Raw genomic sequence first — 15,248 nt, forward strand, 5'->3', positions numbered from 1 at the left:
TTTAAACTGGGGTATAAACTTTTTTTTCTTCTTTACCGATACTCAGGAAAATGTATTGGGTCTGCAATTCATGGAATATTAAAATTGTTTCAGGCAACTGCTCTTCAGTTTGTCTTCTGATAGCATCTGAGAAGTAGCACTGTGGCAATTGAGGTAATACCTGTACAGAAACGTTGCTAGGAAATAATTGATGAGTTTTTACATCTGGTTTGCTCTCTGGGGTCTTGCAAGTATGTGCAGCAGGGACCACTTTGCTGTATGTCTTGTGCCAGGATTGGAGGTGTCCTGTTTGTTGCCTGCTGCTCAGTCTGCCCATCATACCGATGCTGTGAACTTCAACCTGGTAGGTCAGTGTGAGGAAGATGAATTTCAGTTTCTTAATGACGTAAAATTTTTATTTGTATTGTAGGGAAATTTATTTTTAAAATGACTTCTACTGACGTTATGTCACTTAATAAATATACTTTGGCTGGTGTTAGATTTACAGTGTTTATTTGGTGCAGTTTAGGGAGTAACTAATGAGAAATTTTGGCAGGAGATAAAAACTGGTTCTTCTAAAATTTTAATAAGCAGTCGGACAAACAGTGAGGAAAGGAGGTTGTGTGATGATTGCCATCTTTAGTTCTTAGCTTCAGTGTGTGCATTACATGCTACTGGGTGAGTTGTTTAATTTGAGGGCCTAGTTCTGTAATGTATATATTTAACTTCTGTCTGTTTGAATGTAGAAGTTCTATTTAATTTCCAAACACTTAAGAGATAGGGAGAAGGGAACAAAAATACCAGATTAGAAGCAGTGTTAGTGCTGTGGGTTTTTTTTTTCTTTTTACCCCATGATAGCTTCCTGACTCCTTTGAAAAGCAGAATCCAAAGCCATGCCCTCATGGACATTCTTTGGCTGTGTCTGAGATCAGCCCTGTCGCCAGAACAGCAGCATGTTGATCTTTAATTATATGTTGCTGAGGCAGTGTCAGAGGAAGTTGTGTATATAAGGTAGGTAAAATGCTGCTTTTTAGAAAGGATCTTTCAGCACTGGAAGCTTTATTGTCCTTCCAGCTGTAGGTTAGATTGTTTTCAGTCAAAGATGCTATCAGTACTATTCTAGATTGTTGGTAACTCATTTACTACAAAATTTTTCTTCACAAATATCTGGTACTGCTCTATAAAATACATTTCTAGCTGGAGAAGGGTAAATCTTAGGTCAGGTGTTGCTGACAGCATGTACAAGAGCAGGTAATGATGTCAGATCCTTGCAGTAGTGCTTGGCAGTAATGCTTGCCTGTTGTTTTGTATCCTAGTGTCATTTTTTCTTAAATCTCCCAGTAAACTAGTAGATATTAGTGACTTCTAAATTGTCTAAGTGTTGTCAAATGTTTACTTATTCATGCAGGTAGGTTTCTAGTGTTCTCTTGAATTGCTGGCATATTAAGAAATTAGAAATCTAATAATTTCTATTTTCAGAATCAGCTTTTGACTGTGTGTGTGTCTTTGAAGGAATAAAACTTGTTTTTAACATTGTGTGATTTAGGAGTTAGGATTTTCTCCAGTTTTAATTTTAATAAGCATGTAAGCCTGATTTAACATTTAATAGCAACATTATTGTGGAAAGTAGTGTGATTTCATTTAAAAAAAATGCTCAAAATGTTAAAAACTTGAAAATAGAGTCACGAAATGAGCCATCAATTGTGCTGTAATTGATAAAGTGCTTTCAGGAATAATCCACATGTACCCATAACTTACCTAACTAACCTAGGCGTTAATTCATTTCTGAGCTTTCAAAAGAAAGCAATTAACAATAGTATCTGAACACTTCAGATATCTCTTCTTGGCACTGGGTCTTTGGGATTAATACTTCATTGCAAAGTAATTGAAATTAAAGTTGCCTTGCAAATAATAATTAACTGAAGATGGAGCAAATTGAGTCCTCATTTGATTTAAGGAAATGACTGACTCTGCTCGTAACTCCTAATGTTGTCAAGTGCATGAAGTATTTGTGAGACTTGTAGTGTACGTATGTTCGAGTATATTTCTTCTCTAGATTAGATACTGTAAGTGAGAGTGGAATATTGCTATGTACCCTCTTTTGCCTGTGGTTTGCTAATGTTACAGGTTAGTTGGCATTATTTTAGGCACTGGACATATTGCTATTTTAACGTTCTGCTTGTGTGTGCTGACTCCAAGTACATAGATGTTGTGTCCCTTTTGCTGAATGCTGTTCCCTTTTTTATTTTATCCCCTTTTTGTAATACAGTATGTGTTCTCTTTGCGTTCAAGTTTGGAAAAGATTTATTATTAGCTCTGTAAGCATATGTGACTGTGTCAGTTGGACCATGCTTTCTCACCTGGATATTTTCCATCATTAATGAACCATATTGCTCTATTTAATTCCACAGTTGTTTAAGATTCCTGAATGCAAGACCTGACAGCAAGGAGTGTTTGCAGGTTCCCAAGCTCTGTTCTTCATGGAGAGATGTTTGTTTTAAGTCAGAACCTGCTGTAAAACAGTGTTGAGCCATTGACATGTTGTTTCCAAGGATATTCATGTCTAAGGAAGTGCTTGTGGTGGGTGGAGGAAGTTTCTTTCAATCATAAGGGTTGCTATGCAATTAGCAGAGCAAGAACCGCCTGCATTACACATCTGGAAGTCTCAGGTGGTTTTGTAGCACTCTCTTGATGAAGATAGGAGCCCATTATTATCCATTATTCTGCGACACAGTATTTCCTTTTATTATTAATGTTCTCCTGTGACTAATTCAAACAAGACCAGAAATCTTTCTGGTGAATAATGAAGGCTTCCTGTCCTGCTCAAGCAGTTTGTAAAGACAGATTCAAGTGGTAAAAACACAATGTACATATCATTGCACAGTGTATAGAACTATATAGTAAATGAACAAATGTGTTGCATCATTCTTTCAAAATCAAGTAAAATACTGGGGATTTCATCACTTACTGATGTAACAAGAGCTTTTAGTATTACAGATCAGAATTCAGTTGCCTGAGCTAACATGTTCTCTGACACGTGTCCAAAATGCAGATAACTAAAATACTGGTTGCTTTTCAAACTACTGCATTTGGAAACTCTAAATAGCATTAGTCCAGGGCTGTAAGAAATGTAAGTCTACACCTTTCAGACAGCAGAGCAGATGTTGCTGTAATTGTTGTTTTTTCTTGGTGTGTGTCCTTGGATCAGTTTGCCAGCACATTGCTGAGTTCTAGATGCTTTTGAGACAAATAGTGATTTAGTTGGTTTTTTGTCCACGTTATTTCTGTCATTATTTCCATTATCCGAGTGGGTGATGAATTTCTGGCTTCTGTCAGTGTTTGTTGCACACTTTAACAGAAGTGCTGCTAAAACACAGAATACTGCTGAGGTGTGTCTGTCAATTTTGAGAGTGAAGACAGCTCTAGCATAAGTTCCTTTTGTCAGCTTTGAATACCTATTCTAATAGTATTTTTTCCTGATACAAATAGAATGAACATTATAAGTGGAGCTTTGAGAGTTGTTTTAGTTATTTGTGGGCAAAATGAAGGCTTCTCAACCAGTAACTACCACAGTGAATTTATGCTCTATACACATTTGAGCTGCTGAGGTTTCTGTAAGGTGGTGATGCAGACAGGGTTGCTCTAAAAGCTCATGTTGTCTGGGTGGCTGTGAGGGCAGATGGTGAAGAAGGTAGGGGGAATGGTGTCGATGATCTTCCTCTTGGGTTTTATTGTTATCTGATTAATGAACAGCGCCTTGCCTTCTCCTGTACAGCTTTCTTGTGCCTCATCATCTGTGCAGGATAACTCTGAAGGCAGACTGTGCACTTCTATTGCATTGACTGAACACCTAGCTTGGAAAAAGTAGGCCAGCTTTTGGATGCACAGGCTTTCCTTTAGTGTGCAGGGAAACTTCTCTGCTTCTTCTAAGTATATATCTAAGTTTTACCTCTGTCTCCAAAATCAGTCCTGTGTGTATGCCTGTCTCCTCATGGCTAGCAGGAATCAGAAGATGTCTGTGTTCTACCACATGTCCGGACATATTAACATTTGTATGTTGGTTTTCTGTTGTTTAGTTGTAGGTATGGTTCGGAAACTCTTGTTTCTGCTAAAGTCATGTAGGAAGTGCTAAGTATGGTATAATCTTTATCACAAAATGTATTAGCTGGTAGCTATCTTTAGGTGGTACGTATTCAATACAGGCTTGTTTAATTTGCTTAGATGCTGGCTGAATTGTCAAATGTAAATGTTTTCTATGGATGCATAGGTAGCCTTTTCCCTTCCTGTAATGAAGAGAAAACATCTTCTTACATTGTCTCAAGGAAAATTGGTGCTTAGATAGCTATAAGATCCAAACTGTTCATTTGCCAGTCTGCTGTTGAAAGGGACAGTGCGTTAAGTACAAGCAGTGGGAAGTAAGATGAGGAAAGAAAATCATGTCCGTGGAGGTCACAGTCCATGTCTGCTGTTATTAATGTTTCCTAGTTGATAGAGGCCAAACAAAGCTATCTCTGGTTCCTCAGATTACTGTGGTGAAAGAGGGAGGATTGTGCAGTCTCTTTACAGAAGGGGCCCTCTGTGAGTAAAGAGTGCAGCTGAGGAAGGTGCAAGGATATATGATTAAAAGCTTTAATTGAGTCAAGCATGATCATGAAGACATGCTTTTTTCTTTTGGATTTTATCTTTCTCAGGGATTTGGGATGACTAAGGAGTTGGGTCAGTACTTCTGCTTGCTTGTTTAAATTTTTAGAATGCCTTTTAATTTCTGCTTCTGTGTAGAATTCAATGTTGGTATAGTTGATGAAGCGGTAGTTATTTCTTTGAAAGGATAGATAATAGCAGGACAAGGGAAAATGGTTTTAAGTTGAAAGAGGGAAGATTTAGGCTGAGTGTCAGGGGGAAGTTGTTTACTATGAGAGTGGTGAGGTGCTGGAACAGGCTGCCCAGAGAGGTTGTGGATGCTCAGTCCCTGGAGGTGTTCAAGGCCAGGTCGGAAGGGGCCCTGAGCAGCCTGGTCTGGTATTGAATGGGGAGGTTGGTGGCCCTGCCTGTGGCGGGGGGGGGGTTGGAGCTTCATGATCCTTGAGGTCCCTTCCAACCTGGACCATTCTGTGATTCAGTAGGCTTGCAGTGTACAGCAGTGTCACAGTGGTTAGGTGGTTAAAACTTGTGTCTTCTCTTTGTGTTCTGACCAAGTTACACAAAGATTGGATGAGTGTTCAGGATGAGGTAATGTTATGGGGCTCTTTTTTATTACCAGCTGTTAATGATCGCTCAGTGCTTGGTTACTGTGCCTTTGCCAAGATTACCTCCAGAAGTGCATGAATAGCTGATTGCACGAAAGGGCCTTTGCTGTTTGCTGTGCGTGCGTGTGAATGAAATATTTAACCTGGCTTTGATTTCCCACAGCCTGAATTGATGCAATAATGTGCTGATGGTGATTTTTTTCCTTTAGTACCAATTAGCAAAGGAGAATACTAGGAAGTTGCAGCTTTTTCTCACATTTTCTCCATGTTATTTCAAAACAGAAAGATGATGAGGATTACATGATGGTGTCTGAGTGCTGCACTACTCTCACTTTTGTTCATGTAAATAAATATATGCTGTCTGCTTTAAACGCTTAGAAAGTAAAAGCTACCTTGTGAAAATGACAACTGCGAAGATTAGAGTTTGTGTTTGCATTAATCTGGATCACTGAAGATGGAAAAGCCAAAATACCAATCTGCGTAAAGGTTTCCTTCTCCTGTCACAGGATGAAGGATTGTTTTTTCACTCGGTGTTTAAAACCCCTGAACTTTAGAGCGGAACGTGTGTGCTGAATTCTTTCTATGCTGGTAATTGAAATGCAATTGCCTGAGAAGTGGGAAGTGTGCTGTGTGAAATATGAGCAAGGCGCAGTGCGTTGAGTTGGGGGTCTCATTCCAAGTTTACATCTGGCACCCTTTCTGGAAAGCGCTGTTCCCTGCCCTGTCATCCATTGCCTGGCGCAATTTCTCATTTCTCATGGCTAGCATGCTGGCGCGTGGCACTGATTCATGCACTGTAGCCAACACTGAGTTAGTGGGGCAGAGCGTTCAGCAGGCCCACACTGCCTGCTGCAGCACTCACACCAGCCTCACTTAGGGGGCTGCCAGTACAGCTGCAGCCCAGTAAGAGTTCCTTACAGAGGGCTCTCAAGGCACGGTGTGAGAGAGGAGGTTGGAAATGCGTACCCTAGGGAATTAATTGAGGGAGGCTGTGATAAACACAGAAGTTCTTTAGTATGGGAGTGGTGAGGTGCTGGAACAGGCTGCCCAGAGAGGTTGTGGATGCCCCGTCCCTGGAGGTGTTCAAGGCCAGGTCGGATTTGCCCTGGGCAGCCTGGTCTGGTATTGGATGGGGAGGTTGGTGGCCCTGCCTGTGGCAGGAGGGGGGGTTGGAGCTTTATGATCCTTGATGTCCCTTCCAACCTGGGCCATTCTGTGATTCTGTGAAAACTTTGAAGGAGGTGAAAAGAGGGGAGGGTGAAGCATATTCACATTTTGATTATTCATTTAGTTTCCTCATCACCATTTCTCTTAAGTGCTCACCAGTAGGGGAGAAATAGTAGGTATTTTTATTATTTTTTTCAGAGAATAAAAACTTGCTATTTTAGGATGACCTTGTTCTCTCTGTCCTCTAGCCATTTTTACATCTGCTGTACTTGCATAAAGGCTTTAGTTTTAAATTTATAAGGAAAATGTCAAGTGACTAGGTACAAAATTTCATCTCTCTTATTAATTATATAGACACTGCAAACTTCTCCACATACTGCTTAAAAAAAAAAAATCACTGCATAAATGTAGTTGTATTGTAACAGTTTTGGACTTGAGGGAGCGGGTAGTATATTGGGGGTAATATTTAAGGTTTTTGTGATGTCCTGATAATTTATTTTCCTAAGGTAGGCTGCTAATTGACTTCATGTAGTAGAGAAGAGTAGGCTAATGGTTGTCTTGAATTAGTTGTAGGAATTAAAAGAAGTTTCATATTTAAAATGCGAAATGGGGCTTACAAATGCAGGTAGCTAAACGTGAGAGTTGAGACCTGTGGGTTGCTGATTACCCCCACTGGATTAGTTCTGCCAAACTTGGATCCAAGCGGGACTTAGGGCTGTTGGTAGCATGTTTGATTATGAAGCTAAACACTTAACTATCTCCCTGTGTTGTAGCATGCATGTTGGTTACCTAGTTGCATTTATCATTAGTTAGATGCTGAGAGGAGAGATGAGTGGCTTTTGTTTTGTCAGATTAATGTGTAATGCTTTCTTGTACTCCTGCATTGCTGAAGTTTTAATGGCTTCCACTAATTTCTTTGAGCTTTACCCATTCTGTTGTTAGTGCTAGCTGTGTACAAAGCTACCACAGAATGAAGTAGAAGATAAATATGTTTTACATTAAAGCTTACACTTGGAACAGCGATTACATGAAAATATTAATTTGTATCTTACGGATGCAAAATGCCCCCTAAATGTTGACATTATGTGGTGCTGTCACCTGTTAGTTCAGGATGTTCAGTGCTAGAATTATTTAAAATCCCCAAATGGAGTTTCCTCCTGAAGTAATTGGGTAAAAGAGAAGAAATGTAACATGGTGTGTAGATCAGGAAATAGCTGATGCTAGGAGAGGTTACAAATAAGTTCAGACACAAGAGCCTGCTTATATTGCTGGGGAGAATGAGCAGAAGATTGAGAACCGAGTGCTTTGTTATCTTATAGCAGACTTAGAGATTTATGACTGAAAGGTGTGTATGGACAGTGCTGAGTGCTCGCTGCTGGTTGTGCCACTTGCTGCTTGCAGGAGGAAGCTTTGAGTGGTGACTGGGTCAGAGCGCTGGGCAAGGGTTACTTGTGTGCTGTGTGACCCACGTGTTACTTGCTGGAACCAATCACTGGGGAACTGCAGGACAACTCTTTGTGGCAGCAGATAGGTACAGGCAAACTCCAGCTTTATGTGTGCAAGCAGTCAGAAAGGACTGGAACCTTACTTTATCACTTGTATGCCATCAAGAGGAGTGAGGATGATAGTGAAGTGCAGGAGGCTGAAAGAAATTTGTGAGAAAAACAGCAAAAACAATGTTCTGTGCCTTATAGCATTAAAGTGTTTTTTTTTTTTTCTTGCTGGTTTATTGTTTTAGAAAAAAAATAATCATGCATCAATAGACATTTTCAAGCTAGGGAGTCTCTATAGTCTCAGCTTCCCAGATTTCACTCACTGACAGGTTTGTTTAGTCTTCTTGTAGACTTTCAAATATTGAAAAGCTTGGGAATGAATTCAAACCATCTGAATTATCAGCCGGTAGCACTGGATGGAATATATTTCTTTGTGAAAGTGGAGTTCTGATTTGTTCGCTGGCAGGGCCTGGAAGTTACACGATCGGGTTAAAAACAAGAAGAACTCTTTATCATTCATGTAACAAGGCAGGCACAGTTCCTGTAATCGAGTGTCCTTCACTGAAAGTCCAAATATAGTAAGTGATTTCAAAGCATTTAAATGATTTCTGCATCAAATCCCACTGAGCTTTTGAAAACGTTGTGTTGCCAACCATACTTATGTAATATGATCAAACGGTGTTTGGGGGCTTGTAGGACTGAATCCAAGGCAGAAATACTGTGAGTATCTTAGTGGGGTGATTGCTTAGTCAGCACGTGATAGGGTTGTGTGTGCTGACTTCACTTAACTGCATTTCAGGTACAATTGCGTAGTTCTTTTCTTCTATAAAACATATACACATTTAACAGTGCAACAGTTTATATCAACTTTGAAATGAGTTGGAATGAATGTTGAACAGTTGTACTTTCAAATATTTTCACCAGCTGGCAGGATAACAGAACAAACTGCTCTTTATTTAATCAGTAGTTAGCTTTCAGTGTTGTAGTAAAATTTCAGAGCATTCAAATGAAAGGATGCCATAAAACGGGGTGAATAACTACCCTTAGCTTGGTCTGTAGTTCACAAATGGGAAAATGGCTCATAAAAACATGGTCATTTATTAGCATTCTAAGTATCGGTGTGAAATGCTTGTCTGTGGCTGTGGACAGAAATGTAACTATTTTCATTGTGCATCTACAATGAATGCAGTGCCATACTCCAGTTGTTTTGGCTTCTTATTGATAACTCTTCTGTCTGTTTAACTACTGACAGAAATTGTTTTCTATTTAAACAAAGTTAAATTTCCTCCTTGATAAGATGCATCACTTCACATTAAATTATTATTATCCTGTGCACAATCTGTTTTGGGAAAATATGTTCTCAGAATTACATCGGCGCAGCATTTGTGGCTATTTGGATTCTGTAGCGGTGTATCTAAATTCCTTGTGGCCTATTCCCAAACAGCTTCCAGGTGGAAGTAACTGCTTTCAGGTATTTGTTGTGCTTCACAAAGGTGGCATTGCTACTTTCTGTAAGAGACAGACTTCTTGCACAAGGTTTATTAGAGCTTGCACAGTGATTTTCAAGCGTAAGGAAAAACTGGGAAATCCTGGGTCTTATAGGACTGTAATCCATGTGTTCTCCTGATTCTGTTCAGTTCTGTTGTGTGGTGTTTAACTTTCTCCTGCCCTTAACTCCTTTTTATGTGCCTCAGGATGTACGCTGTGTCTGTGTGTCGGGAGCTTTGGTGGCAATAGGATTTTCCCTAATAGAGTGATAGGTATATTATTGCTTTAAGTAGGGAATGAGATGGGATTACTGAGCACACTGGCAGGACTGTGGGGAGCAATTTAACTGCGGTAATGTGGGGGTGATATTTAAAATAAAGCTGAAATTTGGGTGCCCTGAGTCAGCATGACTCTCAGATTCCCATACTTCTAAATTCAGATGAACTTGGCAGAGCAATGGCCATCATTGGTATGGATGTTTAACATTCAACACTTGAACTTGAAATTACAGTATTGGTCCTTTTGCTACCAGTCTTTGCCATGATAAACAGTTGTTCTTGCACCAAAAAGAGCTTTGGTTTCAGTGAAGTCTGGTTATGTGCAGTCCATAGGAAAAAGCAAGCCCTTAGTCCAGAACAAGCTGTAAGCTCTCAAATTCCAGGGCACAATGTTTGTTATAGGACAGTTTCAGCAGCATCAGTGACTAGGATGATGAGTCAGTAATGAAAAATGAGTTATTCCATCCACACAAGTTCTGCTTTTATGATTACATGCAGTGTCAATACGATGTAAAGCCTTCACACAACGTAGCTTGTACAGAGAAGGCTCATGTTCTTACAGGTTCTGCTTTCCCCTAACTAGCCTTTTATTAATTTTTTTTTTATTAAATGGCACAGCTTTTTTATATTACATGCTGTGAATGGCAGAAATCCAGCTACAGCCACTGACCTTCAGCTGTGCATTGGCAAGATAAAGTATTTTTTCAAAGCTCGTTGTTCGGATACATAAAGGACACTACTTTGTACATCAGTAAAAACCAGTGTATTTATCTGGTTGGCCAACTGCTAGGCTGTTTTTTAAGGTGCTTTTGTTCCAAATAAGAATCTATGACTCAAAATAAAATGTTTACCTTTAAGGAAGTAGAAAAGGTTCAAGGAAAGACGGATATGATGGTCTCCCATTGGAGCTGAGAAGGTTTGTTGAGAAACACTTCATCTTTTCCCACAGACCATTCTGCTCCTGCTGTTGAAAAGGCTTTTGGGCTTCACTGGATGCTGTGAGATGAAATGTTCCTGGTGTGTTACAGAAACAAACCCTGCCCTCATGGTGTGAACACTTTTGTTACAGATGTTGGGGGAAAAAAAAAAGGAACAGAGTGTACTCAAAAGTTTCTTACATGCTAGCAAAAAGAATACAAGAAGGAATATATCCTTTACCTTTGAAACTGTCAACACAGTCAACAACCTGTCAACTGTCAACAAAGGGTGGTTGTGTTGCTGTAGTTGACTGGAGAACTAAGGTGAGTTACTTAAATGAAAGTTAGGATTGTGTTTGTGGAGAAGCTGCAAGGAAAGTGTTGGTCACATAGCGAGAAAATGTAGTCTTAAAAGTCGTGTGAGAGGACTGGGGACATAGGAGGATTTAGGGCTTTCTCCACAGGTTTCTTTTTATTTTTTTCTTCCCAAGGAATAGTGTTCTAACATTAAGAAAGCCTATTTTACAATGCTAACCATTTAATCTCAATATAAGGGTTTTAAAAGCTCCTTTTTTTTTTTTTTATGTTTAGAATTCTGTCCAGACCACATGACTGTAGGGTGGTGTATCTTTCCTTTATGTTTTGTGCAAAGCCAAGAGCTGACTGTGTGAGTTTAATGGTTGCAGTGTGTTTGGTCTCTTGTGCCACTCCTGTTGTGATGGGGGCTTTCAGACAGCTTGTTTCAGAAGCCTTAAATTGATGATTATACCAATCTCCGTTTTTATTGCACTTATATTGAAGCAGTGAGCCTTAGCTTTTTATTTTTTTATCAATTCAAACAATTGATTTGTATAATTGACTTGAAAAAAAATAACATGGGCTCTTTGCTAAGCTTTAGAATTTAGATAGGGTAGCAAAGCTTGATCGTTTCTCGTGTGATGCATAGAAAATGAAAGCTTGAATTGGTGTTCAGCGGTCCTAGAAATTCTGCTTCTCAGATAATGTACAGCTTCCTTTTGAGAAAAGCTTAATTCTGAAGTGTGAAGTTGCAGCTCATTGAAAGTCTGAGGTCTTCACTTAAGTTAAGAAGGGGACTTGTAGAATAATAAATCTTTTCTCTGCTTTTTCCTGTTGCTGTTTTAACCTTTACAGAGGAACTTACAAGCTTGGAAATTTGTTTCGTCAATAGACCTGTTGGGACTGTCAGGCCACTGCTTGGCTTTGGCTGAATTTAATAAAGTCTCAAGAAGTGAAAGCTCTCTCTAACCTTTACTGAGGGATCAGGAAGTGAATTGAAATACACAGTATTGTTCGTTTTAGCTTTGCTCAAGTGTTTTGAGAATGTCTCTCTTACTCATTTAAATGGATTAAATATTCATGTTGCCTTTGATTTCCTGGGTTAGTTTTTTTTTAATAATAATACTTCCCAATGTGTTCATTCTCTCGTGCTGTAAATTACTCATTCTTATGCTGAAAAGAGAAGCAGAAAAGTGCCCAGAATACCCATAGTGTAAAAAGGAGGCGAACAGCCACGTTTTCCTTTTCATTACTTTTCCTTTAATTTCTCTGGAAATATTCTGGGTTATTTTTCACATATGATACTGAATAAGACCTATCTTATTTCTGTTATCATAGCAGTCAGTATTTCCCCTTGTGTAAATAAGACAAGACCCTTGCATTAATAACTGGTTGTTACATATGACTGATACGATGTCAGTCATACATTTCATGTTTTTCGAGAGTAATTTATGTTCCCTGTGGATTTATTTTCAGATCTCACGGGATGGATGGTGATTTGTAAAGCCCACTGCAGTTGAATTTCACTGTGGCCTTGCAATACAAATGTAAGCAGGCTGTGATTCAAATTTTGCAGAATTCAGGGATGGTCTTCTGAATATGAGGCAAGACTTAATGTGATTCATCTGCTGATACTGGTGTGGTATTGTGTTCCCATCAAACGTTTCCTTTACGCAGTAAATTCTCACCAGTGCTGCTACTAGTTGAGCTCATTTGATGTTAACAACGGCAGGAACCCTTATGCTTTGCAGATGTGAGAGTACCTAGAGAGTTACAGATGTTCAGTGCAAACTGGCAGAGACCCACAGAGTGCAGCTTCTGTAGTACTGTAAAAAGGCAGCATGCTACAAGCAGTTGTCTTGTGTTGGTACTGTTCTGTAACGTCACATCATCTGAGTGGTCTTGGGCAGAGCCTGTTAAGTGGTTCTACCTGTGGTATGCTTTAAGGCATACATATAAGGTGTATATATATGAGTTCTTATTGAATAAACAATCAATTTAGTTTGGCTTTGTGTGTGTGTGTAGACTTGGGCTGTGTGTGAGAGTTGATGGGGTACCTAATACAAGACAAGCAATCTCTTCTTGACTTCCTTTCCCACTCTCCTGTTGCTACGTCTATTGCATTTTTTTTTTTTTTACTTTTTAATTTTTTTAAGAAAGTTCTGGAGACAATTTTTATGCCCAGAGCTAAAGTGAAATGTGGTGAGCAGAACTGAGCTCTTCAGTTAGACAATGGAATGAAGTGCGAGTTCTTCACAGGATGCACTCTGGAAAAGAAATAGGTGGAATACTGACTGTCAAATATTCTCTTGTATCAACTCCAGCTTGTAGATGAATGGTCTAAATAAGGAATTGTGTACAGTGTTTCAGTCCTTGCCAAATAGTAGCGGCATAAAAGCTTTCACTGTGATGAGCGTGAGATAAAATTGTTTTCAAATGGGGAATCTTTTAAGGCTTTGAGATAACACGCTAAAATGGCAGCTCTTCACTTTTGTGATTTTTTTGTTTTGTTTTGTTTTTAATGTTTGTAGTTTCTAACTTTTATACGCCCTGTTTAGAAGATCATGTATAAAACTTGAATGGAAAAGTGAGTATCCCAGTTAGTCATGACCTACTAAATGCTTCAGTTTGTGTGATCTCATTTGTTAGTAAATAATTTGGGAGCTATGCAATCTGGTGTGGTAGTGCATTCGGTGTCCTTGTAATTACTTATTTTGCAGTCTCTCAACCTTCAGCTGGTAGCATTGGGTTTGCCCTGCCTCTGCTGTTGTCATCCACCTACACAAGCACGTTGGATAGGTGAAGGCAACTTCTGAAAGCTTCTGAACAGTTCCATGCGATGGACTAGTGGCATACCAAATTTAAGAAGCAAGTCTGGTTTAGATTGGGACAGAATCCTTCCTGTAGTCATGACGAGGGCGTTAAAAACAAAACGGGGGTACTGGTCCGTAATTGTCTGTGTTTAAGATTTGTGTCCTTCTCCCCCTTCCCCGTCAGTTAGCTAAAAAATTGTCCAAAATGGGCTTGGATAAATCTTTCTTTTGAATCCTGTTTAATGTTTTGTCTTATCTTCTGTTCTGGTAGTAAGACCTGTGAGCGAAGAGCACTGGAAGAGAACATTCCTGATTCCTATCATGCAGAAGACAAGCAGTAAGGGGAAAGATATTTTGGGTTGGTTTGTTTCCTCTGCTCTTTTCTACTCTTCCCTAGGAACTCATACTGATATGAGTTGGAAATGTGATACTAATATGATATGGAAATGTGAAGCATTAGCTTTCCTGCATGCTGCAGTTGAATGTGCAGAAGAGCAAACAGCTCTTACATCACCATCAGAACAGCTGGATTTTTTGCCAGGGCACAGCTCTCTGGACATTTGAACTAAGAATGTTTTATTGGGGCTGCTAGATTAACTATGTTAACTATCCAATCTTGAATATTTAGGAATGAGTCGTTGCTGTTTCCTTTTGGTATTTTGAGAAATAGACTGTTGTACACATGTTTTGAGGAGGTAAAGGCAGCATGAAAGATGAGGGAAAAAAGTCAGACAGTGTGGATGCTTTAAGACTAATGTGTAAATGCCAGTGCAGCTCCATAATGAGCAAACATTTGGATCTATTTCAGCGTGGGTGTATTTGGTCTGAGCTGATTTTTGTGTACCGTGCTCAGTCTGAGAGTGTCAGTGGAAGATAGCCTCCTACTGTGGACTTGTTGGTCCACGCAGTGTTAGTAAGCATGCACTTAGTGAGGAGCTAAGATATTGATGTCTTGGATGTTGTTGACTTTCTAGACTAGGAAGAATAAAGTTTGAAACTTGTAGAAATATGGCCTGATGTGATTGACATAATTAGGTAAGCTTGGAAAGATTTTGTCCCTCTGTGTAGAAGAGCAAAAAGGAAAAGCATCTGGATTATTGTTATTAACATTTATATATTATGTCTCAAAATACTTTCATTTAACTTTATCCTTTTGCTTTGTTTTGTTATTTACACGTAAATTATGCAGACATTCACATAATCAGCTTCTGCATTGCTGAAAGTTATTCTTTTATCACATGGGTTTGTTATTTTTCCAAGAGTTTGTTTTCTCTATGGAAAAATTTCTTAATTGAATTGCTAATATGCCAGTACTGTTCAATAAATCAAGACACATGTTGTCTTGCCTTGACTTGTAAGAAAATAAAGTGCCAAAGAACTAGAATGCTGTGTTCTAAAAGAATGTGTAGGGTGCTTTCCATCTGGTTTTTGGAGCAGCTTTACTATTCTTTAGGTCTTCTGTATTTGAACTCAGTTCTGTCGTTACAAGTAGGCAAGGACAAGTAGCTTGATGTCTGGCTAGCTATGGTAATGAGAAGGTTGAGGGCAACTTCTTGTTTGCTCTCAGATC

The 15,248-nt window shown here is 39.2% G+C and overlaps 1 protein-coding gene across 2 annotated transcripts in view; it reads left to right on the forward strand.

Annotated features, from left to right (window-relative positions):
• Positions 1-15,248, forward strand: part of ZFAND3 (zinc finger AN1-type containing 3) — a 130,432-nt gene that overhangs the window by 7,427 nt on the left and 107,757 nt on the right. Inside the window, exon 1 of one of the 2 annotated variants that reach the window (XM_042829521.1) lies at positions 14,018-14,036. The exons of the other annotated variant lie outside the window; for it this stretch is intronic. The gene's annotated coding sequence lies outside the window, so the exon portion shown is untranslated. Of the gene's footprint in view, positions 1-14,017; positions 14,037-15,248 lie in introns of those variants that run through there. 2 annotated transcript variants of the gene reach the window in all.

This window comes from Centrocercus urophasianus, unplaced genomic scaffold (genome assembly GCF_019232065.1).
Source record: "Centrocercus urophasianus isolate 14NV4802_14NV808 unplaced genomic scaffold, USGS_Curo_1.0 seq_10, whole genome shotgun sequence".
NCBI classification, from domain to species: domain Eukaryota; kingdom Metazoa; phylum Chordata; class Aves; order Galliformes; family Phasianidae; genus Centrocercus; species Centrocercus urophasianus.